Below are 13,640 nucleotides of genomic sequence, written 5' to 3'. Positions count from 1 at the left end.
ATTTGAAATAAGGGTTATTAGTCACTTTAAATCTAACCAGATTATATTTCAAAATCTGTAGAATTCCGAAAACTCATCTTCCCTTAGTACAAAAAGAGAATGAAAGAGGAAGGGGAACAGGGAGATAGAAAGGGAGGCAGAGAGGGCCAGAGGAACGTGGCGGGCGTGGGGGGAGAGAAAGGGAAGGGACCATATTTTGGAAAGACTGTTGAAGGCACTGTCCTGTGGGCTTAGTTGTGTCTGACTCTTTGCAACCCCATGGACTGCAGCCTGCCAGGTCCCTCTGTCCATGGAATTTTCCAGGCATGAGTACTGGAGTGGGTTGCCATTTCCTTCTCCAATGGTTGAAGACACTAACTGCATAAATCTACCACTGTCATGGGAAGATGGACCCGACATTCTCAGACCACAAAGCACTACTCTCAAACACTGTGACCACACTCCTTTCAGCAGAACCAAAAATTTCACTGTACACCTCAGGCCTTCCCACGCAGAAAAATAAGACAAGGCTATCCATAACAACCCAAGAAAAAAGAGAACAGGGCATCCATGAAGTAATAACAGGCTGATACTCAAAATAAACACTTGGAAAACAAAAAATAATTCTTGGAAATTAAAAATATGATAACAGAAATAAAAGGTAGGAAGATAAAATTCAAGAAACAAAAGCAGAACAAAGACTGCTTCAAGATAGAAGAGCAGAAGGAAATGTGCTCATTTTCTCCTGCGAGGACAACAAAATCGCAACTAGCTGTTGAACAACCATCGACAGGAGGACACTGGAACCCACCAAGGACAAAGGACAAAGGAGACAGACTTCCACAAGACTGGGGCAAGCAGACGCCACTCTTGGGAGGGCACAAATAAGACCTTGCATGTACCAGGACCCAGGGGAATGAAGCAGTGACCCCACAAGAGATGGAGCCAGATCTAGCTGTGAGTGTTTGAGGGTCTCCTATGGAGGCATGGGTCCACAGTGGCCTGCAGTGGGGACAGGGGCACTGGCAGCAGGAGTCCTGGGAGGTGCGTGTTGGTCTAAGTCCTCTTACAGGTAGCTATTAGCCCTACCTTAGAGCCTGCAGACTCCACCACCGGGTCACCTCAGGCCAAACAACTAAAAGGGAGGGAGTGTAGTTCCACTCATCAGCAGACAACTGGATTAAAGATTTACGAAGCACAGCATGGCCTTGTCAAGCAGAGCAAGTCCCAGTTTTCCCCACAGCCAGTCCCTCCCATCTAAAAGCTTGCACAAGACTCATCCTCATTCACCAGAGGGCAGACAGAAGAAGCAAGAACTACAATCCCATAGTAACCACAATCACAGAAAGCAAACCAAGGTGAAAAGAAGTAGCATTATGTCCCAGGTAAAGGAACAAAATAAATTACCAGAAAAACAACTAAATGAAGTAGAAATAGGCAATCTTCCAGAAAAAGAATCCAGAATAATGATAGTGAAGATAATCCAGGATCTTGGAAAAAGAATGGCGGTAAAGACTGACAAGATGCAAGAAATGTTTACCAAATAAGAACTAAAGAACAGACAGAGATTTACAATACATTAAGAATAACTGAGGCAAACAAAAGGATAGATCTGGAAGACAAAATGCTGGAAATCACTGCCCCAAAACATAATACAGAAAAAAAGAATGAAAAGAAATGAAGGCAGCTTAAGAGACGTCTGGGACAACATTAAATGCACCAATATTCACATTACAGGGGTCCCAGAAGGAGAAGAGAGAGAGAAGGGAACCGAGAAAACATCTGAAGACAATAATAGCTGAAAACTTCCTGAAGATGGGAAAGGAAATTATTAACCAAGTCCAGGAAGCACAGAGAGTCCCAGGAAGAATAAACCCAAGGAGGAACACACCGAGACACAGTCATCAAACTGACCAAAATTAAAGACAAAGATAAAATATTAAAAGCAACAAGGGAAAAAAGACACAATAACACAGAAGAGAAATCCCACATAGTTATCAGCTGATTTCTCAAAAGAAACTCTACAAGCCAGAAGGGAAGGGCATGGCATAGTCCAAGTGATTAAAGGGAAGAAACCACAACTAAGAACACTACCCAGCAAGACTCTTGATCAGATCCAATGGAGAAACCAGGCTTTCCAGACAAGCAAGGCTAAGAGAGTTCAGCACCACCGAATCAGTTTCACAACAAATGCTAAAGGAACTTCTCTACTCAAGAAACAAAGAGAAGGAAAAGGTCTTCAAAAAACAAACCCAAACAATTAAGAAAATGGTAATGTTGCTGCAACTGCTAAGTCGCTTCAGTCGTGTCCGACTGTGCGACCCCATAGACGGCAGCCCATCAGGCTCCTCCGTCCCTGGGATTCTCCAGGCAAGAACACAGGAGTGGGTTGCCATTTCCTTCTCCAGTGCATGAAAGTGAAAAGTGAAAGTGAAGTAGCTCAGTCGTGTCCGACTCCTAGTGACCCCATGGACTGCAGCCTACCAGGGCCCTCCGTCCATGGGGTTTTCCAGGCAACAGTACTGGAGTGGGTTGCCATTGCCTTCTCCGAAGAAAATGGTAATAGGATCACATGTATCAATAATCACCTTAAATGTAAATAGATTAAATGCACCAACCAAAAGACATAGACTGGCTGAGTGAAAACAAAAACAAGACCCATATATATAGTTGTCTACAAAAGACCTATCTCAGACCTAGGGACACTTATAGACTGAAAGTATGGGGGTAGGAGAAGGTATTCCATGCAAATGGAATTCGTAAGAAAGCTGGAGTAGCAATACTCATATCAGACAAAATAGTCTTTAAAGAAAAGACTATTGTAAGAGACAAAGAAGGACACTACATAATGATCAACCTAAGAAAAAGACATAACAACTATAAATATATATGCACCCAGCATAGCAACACCTCAGTATGTAAGGCAAAATACTAACAAATATAAAGGAAGAAATTAACAGTAACACAATAATAGTGGAGGACTTTAACACCCCACTTTTATCAACGGACAGATCATCCAGACAGAAAATTAACAAGGAAACACGAGCCTTAAGTGACACTTTAGATGAGCTGGACTTGACTGATACTTAGAGAGCATTTCACCCAAAAGCAGCAGACTACGCATTCTTCTTCAGTGCACATGGAATATTCTCCAGGACCGACAACACCCTGGGCCACAAGGTGAGCCTTGGTAAATTTAAGAAAATCAAAATTATATCAAGCATCTTTCTGATCACAACATATCTGATTAGAAATAAATTATAAGGAACAAAACAAACCTCTAAAAACCACAAACACGTGGTGGCTAAACAATATGCTCCTCAACTACCACTGGGCCACTGAAGAAATCAAAGAGGAGTGAAAAACACCTGGAGGAAGGGAAGGGCTGCCCTCGTGTCTCAGATGGCAAAGAGTGTGCCTGTGATGCAGACCAGTGTTCGATCCCTAAGTTGGAAAGATCCCCTGGAGAAGAAAATGGCTACCCACTCCAGTATTCTTGCCTAGAGAATTACACAAAGGAGTCTGGCAGGCTACAGTCCATGGAGGCACAAAGAGTCAGACACGACTGAGTGATTGAGTGCACACACACACACACACACTGAGACACATGAAAACAAAAGCACAACAGTCCAAAATGTATGGGATCAAACAAAAGCAGTTCTAGGAGGGAAGTTTATAGCAATACTATCCTACCTCAAGAAATAAGAAAAATTTCAAATAACCTCGCACCTAAAGCAACTAGAGAAAGAACAAACAAAACCTACAGTTAGTAGAAGGAAGGAAATCATAAAGATCAGAGCAGAAATAAATGAAATGGAGACAAAAAAACATGCAAAGATCAATGAAACTAAAAGCTGGTTCTTTAAAAGGATAAACAAAATTGATAAACCCTAAGCAAGACTCACCAAGAAAAAAAGGAAAATTCAAATCAATAAAATTAGAAATGAAAAAGAAGTTACAATTGACTTCACAGAAATACCAAGGATCATAAGAGAATACTATGAACAATTGTTTGCAAATAAAATGGACGACCTGGAAGAAATGACCAAATGCTTACAAAGGTACAGTCTCCTTACACCAGGAAGAAATAGAAAATATAATAAACAGACCAATCACAAGCACTGAAATCAAAACTGTGATTAAAAACCTCTTGGGCTTCCCTTGTGGCTCAGCTGGTAAAGAATCCACCTGTAATACAGGAGACCTGGGTTCGATCCCTGGGCTGGGAAGATGCCCTGGAGAAGGGAAAGGCTACCCACTCCAGTATTCTGGTCTGGAGAATCCCAGGAACTGTATAATCCATTGGGTCACAAACAGTCGGACACAACTTTCACTTTCACCAAAGAAAAGTCCAGGACCTGATGGCTTCACTGGTGAATTTTATCAAACATTTAGAGAAGAGTTACCTATCATTCTGAAATGGTTCAAAAAAGTTATAGAAGAAGGAAAATTCCAAACTCATTTTATGAGACCACTATCACTCTAACCAAAAGCAAAGATACCACACAAAAAAAGAAAACTACAGGCCAATATCACTGATGAACATAGACGCAAAAATTCTCAACAACATACTAGCAATGTGTATCCAACAATACATTAAAAAGATAACAGACCATGAACGAGAGGGATTCATTCCAGGGATACAAGGATTTTTCATCCACCAATCAATCAATGTGAAACACCAAATCAACAAACTGAAGAACAAGAACGATATAATCATCTCATTAGATGTGGAGAAAGCTTTTGATAAAATTCAGCACCCATTTATGATAAAAAAAAAAACTCTCCAAAGAGTGGGAATAGAGGATACACACCTCAACATAATGAAGACCATATACGACAAACATACAGCTAATACCACACCCGATGGTCAAAAGCTGAAAGCATCCCCTCTAAGATCAGGAAAGGATGTCCGTTCTGGCCACTTTTATTCAACATAGTTTTGGAAGTCCTAGCTCCAGCAACAGAGAAGGCAATGGCACCCCACTCCAGTACTCTTGCCTGGAAAATCCCATGGATGGAGGAGCCTGGTAGGCTGTAGTCCATGGGGTCGCTAAGAGTCAGACACGACTGAGCGACTTCACTTTCACTTTTCACTTTCATGCATTGGAGAAGGAAATGGCAACCCACTCCAATGTTCTTGCCTGGAGAATCCCAGGGACGGGGGAGCCTGGTGGGCTTCCGTCTATGGGGTCACACAGAGTCGGACACGACTGAAATGACTTAGCAGCAGCAGCAGCAGCTCCAGCAATCAGAGAAGTAAAAGAAGTAAATGGAATCCAAATGGGAAAAGAAGAAGTTAAACTGCCACTGCAGATGACATGATACTATACATAGCAGATCCTAAAGATGCTACCAGAAAACTACCAGAGCTCATCAATGAATTTGGTAAAGCTGCAGATTACAAAATCAATACACTAAAATCTGTTGCATTTCTATACACTAACAATGAAAGATCCAGGAGAGGAATTCAAGAAGCAATTCCATTTACTATCACAACAAAATGAATAAAACACCTAAGGAGACAAAAGACCTATACTCCAAAAACTATAAGATGCTGATGAAAGATATCAAAGAGGACACAAAAAGATGGAAAGAAATACCATGTTCGTGGATTGGAAAAATCAACACTGTCAAAATGACTATATTACCCAAGGCAATCTACAGATTCGATGCAATCCCTATCAAATTATCAATGGCATTTTTCAAAGAACTAGAACAAAAAATCTCAAAATTTAATGGAGACATAAAAGACCCCGAATAACCAAAGCAATCCTGAGAAAGAGAAACAGAGCTGGAGGAATCAGGCTCCCTGACTTCAGACTATACTACAAAGCTACAGTCATCAAAACAATATGGTACTGGCCCAAAAATTGAAATATTTATCAATGGAACAGGATAGAACACCCCCAAATACACCCAAACACCTACAGTCAATTAATCTATGACAAAGGAAGCAAGACTACACAATGCCGGAAAGACAATCTCTTCAACGAACGGTACTGGGAAAACTGCACAGCCACAAGTAAAAAAAATGAAATTAGATCATTCTTTAACTCCATACACAAAAATAAGCTCAAAATGGATTAAATGCCTAAATGTGAGACCAGACACTATAAAACTCCTAGAGGAAAACAGGCAGAACACTCTCTGACATAAATCACAGGAACATCTTTTCCAATCTATCTCTCAAAATAATGTAAATAAAAACAAAAATAAACAAATGGGACCTAATAAAACTCAAAAGTTTTGCATGGCAAAGGAAACAATAAACAAAATGAAAAGACAATCCACAGATTTGCAAATGATGTGACTGATGGGCGATTAGTCTCCAAAATTTACAAAGAGCTTATGATGCTTAAAAGCATCAAAACAAACACCCCACTCAAAAAATGGGCAGAAGACCTGAACAGACATCTCTCCAAAGAGGACATACAGATGGCCAAAGGCAACGAAAAGATGCTCAACATCACTAGTTACTGCTGCTGCTGCTAACTTGCTTCAGTCATGTCCGACTCTGTGCGACCCCATAGACGGAAGCCCACTAGGGTCCCCCGTCCCTGGGATTCTCCAGGCAAGAACACTGGAGTGGGTTGCCATTTCCTTCTCCAATGCATGAAAGTGAAAAGTGAAAGTGAAGTTACTCAGTCGTGTCCGACTCTTATCGACCCCATGGACTGCAGCCTACCAGGCTCCTCCGTCCATGGGATTTTCCAGGCAAGAGTACTGGAGTGGGGTGCCATTGCCTTCTCCCTAGTTACTAGAGAAGGAAATGGCACCCCACTCCAGTGTTCTTGCCTGGAGAATCCCAGGGACGGGGGAGCCTGGTGGGCTGCCGTCCATGGGGTCGCACAGAGTTGGACACGACTGAAGCGACTTAGCAGCAGCAGCAGCAGTTACTAGAGAAACACAAATCAAAACTACAGTGAGCTATCTCCTCACACCAGTCTGAATGGCTATCATCAAAAAATCCAAACAGTGAATGCTGGAGGGTGAAGGGGGAATGTAAACACCTACACTGTTGGTGGGAATATAAACTGATATAGCCATCATGGAGAACAGCATGACGCTTTCTTAAAAAACTAAAATTAGAGCTACCATATACCCTGCAATCTCACTCCTGGGCATATATCCAGAGAAAAACATGACCCAAAAGGATACATGCACTCCAATGTTCATTGCAGAACTGTTTACAATAACCAAGACTTGGAAGCAACCTAAATGTCCACCACCAGAGGAATGGATAAAGAAGATGTGGTATATATCTACAACTGAATATTACTCAGCCATTAAAAAGAATGAAATAATGCCATTAGCAGTATCATGAATGGACCTAGAGAGTGTCATACTGAGTGAAGTAACTCAGACAGAGAAAGAGAAATACTGTATGACATCCCTTATGCTGCTGCTGCTAAGTCACATCAGTCATGTCCGACTCTGTGCGACCCCATAGACGGCAGCCCACCAGGCTCCCCTGTCGCTGGGATTCTCCAGGCAAGAACAATGAAGTGGGTTGCCATCTCCTTCTCCAGTGCATGAAAGTGAAAAGTGAAAGTAAAGTCGCTCAGTCGTGTTCGACTCTTTGCAACCCCATGGACTGTAGCCTACCAGGCTCCTCTGTCCATGGGATTTCCCAGACAAGAGTACTGGAGTGAGGTGCCATTGCTTTCTCCAACATCCCCTATATGTGCAATCAAAAAAGACAAGTCCTTCATTGGAAGGACTGATGCTGAAGCTGAAGCTCCAATACTTTGGTCACTTGATTCAAAGAACCGACTCATTGGAAAAGACTCTGATGCCGGGAAAGATTGAGGGTAAGAGGAGAAGGGGACGACAGAGGATGAGTTTGTTGGATGGCATCATTGTCTCAATGGACGTGGCTTTGAGCAAACTCTGTGAGATGGTAAAGGACAGGGAAGCCTGGTGTGCTGCAGGTCACAGGGCTGCAAAGAGCGGGATACAACTTAGTGACTAAACAACAACAAAAAAGAAATGATACAAATGAACTTATGTACAAAACAGAAAGAGACTCACTGACTTAGAAAACAAACTTATGGTTGCCGGGGGAAGGGACAGTTAGGGAGTTTGGGAAGGTCATGTACACATTGCTATATTCAAAATGGATAACCAACAGAGACCTACTGTGTAACACATGGAACTCTACTCAGTGTTATACATCAGCCTGGATGGGAGGAGTTCAGGAGACAATGGATACATGTGTATGTGTGGCTGAGCCCCTCCGCTGTCCACTTGAAACTACCACAACGTTGTTAAATGGGCTATACCCCGATAGGGCTTCCCAGGCGGCACCAGTGGTGAAGAACCTGCCTGCCCATGCAGGAGATGTAAGACACACTGGTTCGATCCCCGGGTTGGGAAGATCCCCTGGAGAAAAAAATGGCAACCCACTCTAGTATCCATGCCTGGAGAATCCCATGGACAGAGCAGCCTGGCAGGCTAGTCAATGGCATCACAAAGAGCTGGACATGACTGAGCAACTTAGCACACACATACCCCAGTACAAAATAAAAAGTTTAAAATCTGAAGAAAAAGCAGAACAAAAGGACGAGGAAAAAGAAAAATGAGAACAATATTGGAAGATCAGTTCAGAGTTCAAGAAGTCAGATAACAAAACGGGGGAGTTCCAAAAGAAATACATTTTAAAAAATGAGGTGAAAAAATTTCAAAGAAATAATACAGGAAATAATAGGCTTACTGAGTGTCTATCACAATCAGCTTGAAAGGACCCACGCCAAGAAGAATCAGGAACCACAAGACCACCATCTAGGAACACCAGTCAGCTGCTCTCTGGGTAAATCACCACAGAGCTACACAGTATGGCGTCTGCATGTACCCTTCCTGTTCAGGTATTTATATTTTAATTCTATATTTTTCCTACAGTATTATTTTGCATGTTAAAAATCATATAATGGTATCCTGCTGTACACATCTCTTTGCAACTTGCTTTGTTTTTCAAACAGTGCTTTGAGATTTATTCAAGTTGATATCTAATATATAACAGTTAACACGAAAAATTGGTCTATTTTGTGACTAAAACATAGCTTATATACCCAATCCCCTTGAGAAACAACTGATTGTAATTGCTCACTACTGTCCAGAGTCTTTTATGAAAGTTCATGTCCACACACGCTGTGCACGAGAGCCAACATTTCCCAGGTTACACATCTGAAAGGGAAAGGTCACAGCACGGGGTCTGTGCACCTCTGGCTTCACCAGGTATTGACAATTGCTCTCCTAAGTGGCTGAGCCAATTCACATTCTTGACAGGAACATCAGAGTTATTATCATCCCACATCTGAACTAACAGCTGGGGTTACCCACTAATATACTTGTTGGTTTAATTTAACTTTCCTTATTACTAGGGATGATGAACTCCCTTTTTACTGGTCTTTTGGGATTTCTCCATTGCGAGACACTGTGGCAGAGACTACTCATGATCCCTATTATCCATTCTCCTCTTTTTCCTTTGATGGTGAAATACCTAGGTAACCTCTCACAACCACCCAGCTTCTTTGTTCGTAAGTGTAGCTACGAGATTAAGCCCTGCCAGTAGGATATGGGCAGAACTGATAAGGGCGATTTTGGGGTCATCTTCTTAAAGACATGGCTGTACACCCTGGGCTCCCTCTCTGTTCCGCCTCCCCACTGGCTGGGAATGATCGATGCCACCAACTTCTGACGTAGTAATGGTGCCATGTGATAAGACAGGAGGACGTTCCAGTCAACATGCAGCCCCAGGTTACGGCGTAAAGCAGAGCTTTATATCTGCCTGGGATACCTACCTTCCTTTGGACCATTAGATTAAACTTCTAGCTTTTATCAACCACAATATTTTTGGATCTCTGTTACAGTGGCTTGTTAGTCTAAACCCCAATCAACGACCTTTCCTAACGTTCCTGTTGAATGGTCTTTTTCTCATTCGGCCTGTAACTAACTGGATGTTAATCTTTTGTTGGGATATGGGCAGGTATCACAAGTACTCTCTTCCAGTCTCAGGGTCATCCTTTCCCTTTGTCTTTTGTCAAAAGAGGATTTACAAACCACCCAACTGTTCTCCAAAAGTATTATGCCATTTGTTATTTTTATTATATTCTTTGCAGCCAAAGATGGAGAAGCTCCATACAATCAATAAAAACAAGACCTGGAGCTGACTGTGGCTCAGATCATGCGCTCCTTATGGCAAAATTCAGGCTTAAATGAAGAAAGTAGGGGATACCGCTAGGTCATTCCAGGATGACCTAAATCAAAGCCTTCATGATTACACAGCTGAGGTGACAAATAGATTCACGGGATCAGATCTTGTAGGAGTGCCTGAGAATTATGATTGGGACACTGTACAGGAGGCGGTGACCAAAACCGTCCCCAAGAAAAACAAATGTAAGAAGGCAAAGTGGTAGTCTGAGGAGGCTTTATAAATAGCCGAGGAAAGAAGAGAAACAAGAAAGGGAAAGACATTCCCAATGAATGCAGAGTTCCAGAAAACAGCAAGGAGAGCCAAGAAGCCCTTCTTAAATGAGAAATGCAAGGAAATAGAGGAAAACAATACAACTGGAAAGACAAGAGATCGCTTCAAGAAAAGGGGCGATATCAAGGGAACATTTCATGCAAGAATGGGCACGATAAAGGACAGAAACAGCAAGGACCCAACAGAAACAGCAGAGTGAGAAGAAGTGGCAACAATACACAGAAGAACTACACAAGGAAGTTCTTAATGACCCAGATAATCACGATGGTGTGGTCACTCACCGAGAGCTGGACACCCTGGAGTGTGAAGTCAAGTGGGTCTGAGGAAGCATTACTATGAACAAAACTAGTAGAGCTGATGGAATTTCAGCTGAGTTATTTAAAATCCTAAAAGATGATGCTGTTAAAGTGCTGCATCCAGTATGTCAGCAAATTTAGAAAACTCAGCAGTGGCCACAGGACTGGAAAAGGTCAGTTTTCTTTCCAATCCCAAAGAAGGGCAATGCCAAAGAATCTTCAAACTACTCTACAACTGCACTCATTTCACATGCTAGCAAGGTTATGCTCAATATCCTTCAAGTCAGGCTTCAGCAGTACATGAACTGAGAACTTCTAGATGTACAAGCTGGGTTTTGAAGAGGCAGAGGAACCAAAGATCAAATTGCCAGCATTTGCTGGATCATGGAGAAAGCAAGGGAGTTCCAGAAGAGCATCTACTTCTGCTTCATTGACTACACTAAATCCTCTGACTGTGTGGATCACAACAAACTGCGGAAAATTTTCAAAGAGATGGGAATACCAGACCACTTTACCTGTCTCCTGAGAAACCTTTATGCAGGTCAAGAGGCAACACAGACACAGGCAATGGACTGGTTCAAAACTGGAAGAGGAGTAGGGCAAGGCTGTACTGTGTCACTCTGTTTATTCAACTTCTATGCAGAGTACATCATGGGAAATGCCAGGCTGCATAAATCACAAGCTGCAATCAAGATTGCTGGGAGAAATATCAACAACCTCAGATGCAGAGATGATACCACTCTAATGGCAGAAAGCAAAGAGGATCTAAAGAGCCTCTTGAGGACGGTGAAAGAGGAGAGAGAAAAGCTGGCTTGAAATTCAACATTCAAAAAACTAAGATTATCACATCCTGTCCCATTACTTCATGGCAAACAGAAGAGGAAAAAGTGGAAGCAGTGTCAGATTTTACTTTCTTGGGCTCCAGAATCACTGTGGACGGTGACTGCAGCAGTGAAGTTAAAAGGTGCTTGCCCCTTAGAAGGAAAGCTATGACAAACCTAGACAGCATATTAAAAAGCAGAGACATCACTTTGCCAACAAAGGTCCACACAGTCAAGCTATGATTGTTCCCACAGTCACATTCAGATGTGAGAACTGGACCATAAAGAAGGCTGCCCGTGTGTGTGCTAAGTCGCTTCAGTTGTGCCCGACTGTTTGCGACCCTATGGACTATAGCCTGTCAGGCTCCTCTGTCCACGGGCTTCTCCAGGCAGAAATATTGGAGTGGGTTGCCATGCCCTCCTCCAGTGAATCTTCCCAACTCAGGGACTGAACACATGTTTCTTATGTCTCCTACATTGGCAGGTTGGTTCTTTACCCCCAGTGCCACCTGGGAAGCCCAAAGAAGGCTAAGTGAGAAAGAGTTAAGTCACTCAGTCGTGTCTGATTCTTTGCAATCCCATGGACTGTAGCCTGCCAGGATCCTCTGTCCATGGAATTCTCCAGGCATGAATACTGGAGTGGGTAGCCATTCCCTTCTCTAGGGGAGCTTCCCAACCCAGGGATCAAACCTGGGTTTCCAACATTGCAGGCATATTCTTTACCTTCTGAGCCACCAGGGAAGTGCTGAAGAATTGATGCTTTTGAGCTGTGGTGTTGGAGAAGACTCTTGTGAGTCCCTTGGACTGCAAGCAAATCAAACCAGTCCATCCTAAAGGAAATCAACCCTAAATATTCATTGGAAGGACTGCTGCTGAAGTTGAAGCTCCAACATTTTGGCCACCTGATGCAAAGAGCCGAGTCATTGGAAAAGACTCTGATGTTGGGAAAGATTGAAGGCAATAGGAGAATGGGGCAGCAGAGGATAGGATAGATAGATAGCATCACCAACTCAATGGACACGAATCTAAGCAATCTCTGGGAGAGAGTGGAGGACAGAGGAGCCTGGCCTGCTACACAGTCCATGGGGTCGCAAAGAGTCAGACACTACTTAGCAACAGAAGAACAACAAAATTCTTACTTTTAGTTGTTACTAATCTGATCATTAAAACCTAGATTTCCATTATTTTAGTGTACATTTCTTTGATTTCCAGTGTGGATGAACATTCTTCTAAATCTCGGATCTCAATGTTCTGTTGTATGTTGAAGCTATTTAATAGGTGTCTCTCTTTCCTACAGGACTGTTGTGCTAGTCTACGAGGGTTGCCTGCTCTAACAAACAACTCCCAGAATCTTTAGGGCCTAGCCCAGTAAAGGACTATCGCTTGTTCACACTGCAGTCCAATTGAGGGCTCAGATCAGGGTTCTGCTCTGGGAGGCCACTTGGGGCCCTAAACTCTATCTAACTAATGTTCCTGTCCTAGCGCCTTCCAGTCCTGGAGGATTCCAGCAGATAAAGGGGAAGACAGTCTTAGAGATTGGGTAGGAGAGCTTTTAGAGTCTAGGCCTGCAAGTGACCAACACCACTTCTGTAACAACTCAGTCGTATAACTCCTGAACTGCAAGAAGAGTGGGAAAATGTCTAGCCTTGTTCCCATGAGGAAAGCTCACAGAGGTCTGATGATGTTACATCTCATTTACCATAAGCACCTCCTCTTAAGAATAAGAAGCAGGGCCCAGTTCCCTGTAGCTCTAGCACAAAGCCCTTTACCACACAGGGCTTAGAAATAGCAACAGGTGGTGACTCCAGAAGCAAGGGTCTCACCAACAGCAGTCATGCACCCCTGGTCTCAGGGTCCATCATAAGACTGTCACCTCATCCTGAGCTCTCAAGCAACCATTCCAGACATCAGGGAGGGAGAGGTTACTCCTCCTAGACTCAAAAATCCCTGACATATTTTATAGGTCGTATAGTTAGCACAGCACTTCTCAAAGTGTGGTCTTTGAGACCCTCCAAAGGAGTCTGGGAGGTCAAAATTACTTCATACAATACCACAACG

At 42.9% G+C, this 13,640-nt stretch overlaps 1 protein-coding gene across 3 annotated transcripts in view; it reads right to left on the bottom strand.

Annotated features, from left to right (window-relative positions):
* The window catches only part of SNAP47 (synaptosome associated protein 47), a 76,554-nt gene that overhangs the window by 51,584 nt on the left and 11,330 nt on the right, over nucleotides 1-13,640 (bottom strand). The gene's annotated exons all lie outside the window — the stretch shown is intronic.

The sequence above is a fragment of the Bos mutus genome, chromosome 7 (assembly GCF_027580195.1).
Source record: "Bos mutus isolate GX-2022 chromosome 7, NWIPB_WYAK_1.1, whole genome shotgun sequence".
Classification (NCBI taxonomy): Eukaryota; Metazoa; Chordata; class Mammalia; order Artiodactyla; family Bovidae; genus Bos; species Bos mutus.
This window is presented reverse-complemented; position numbering and strand designations above follow the sequence as displayed.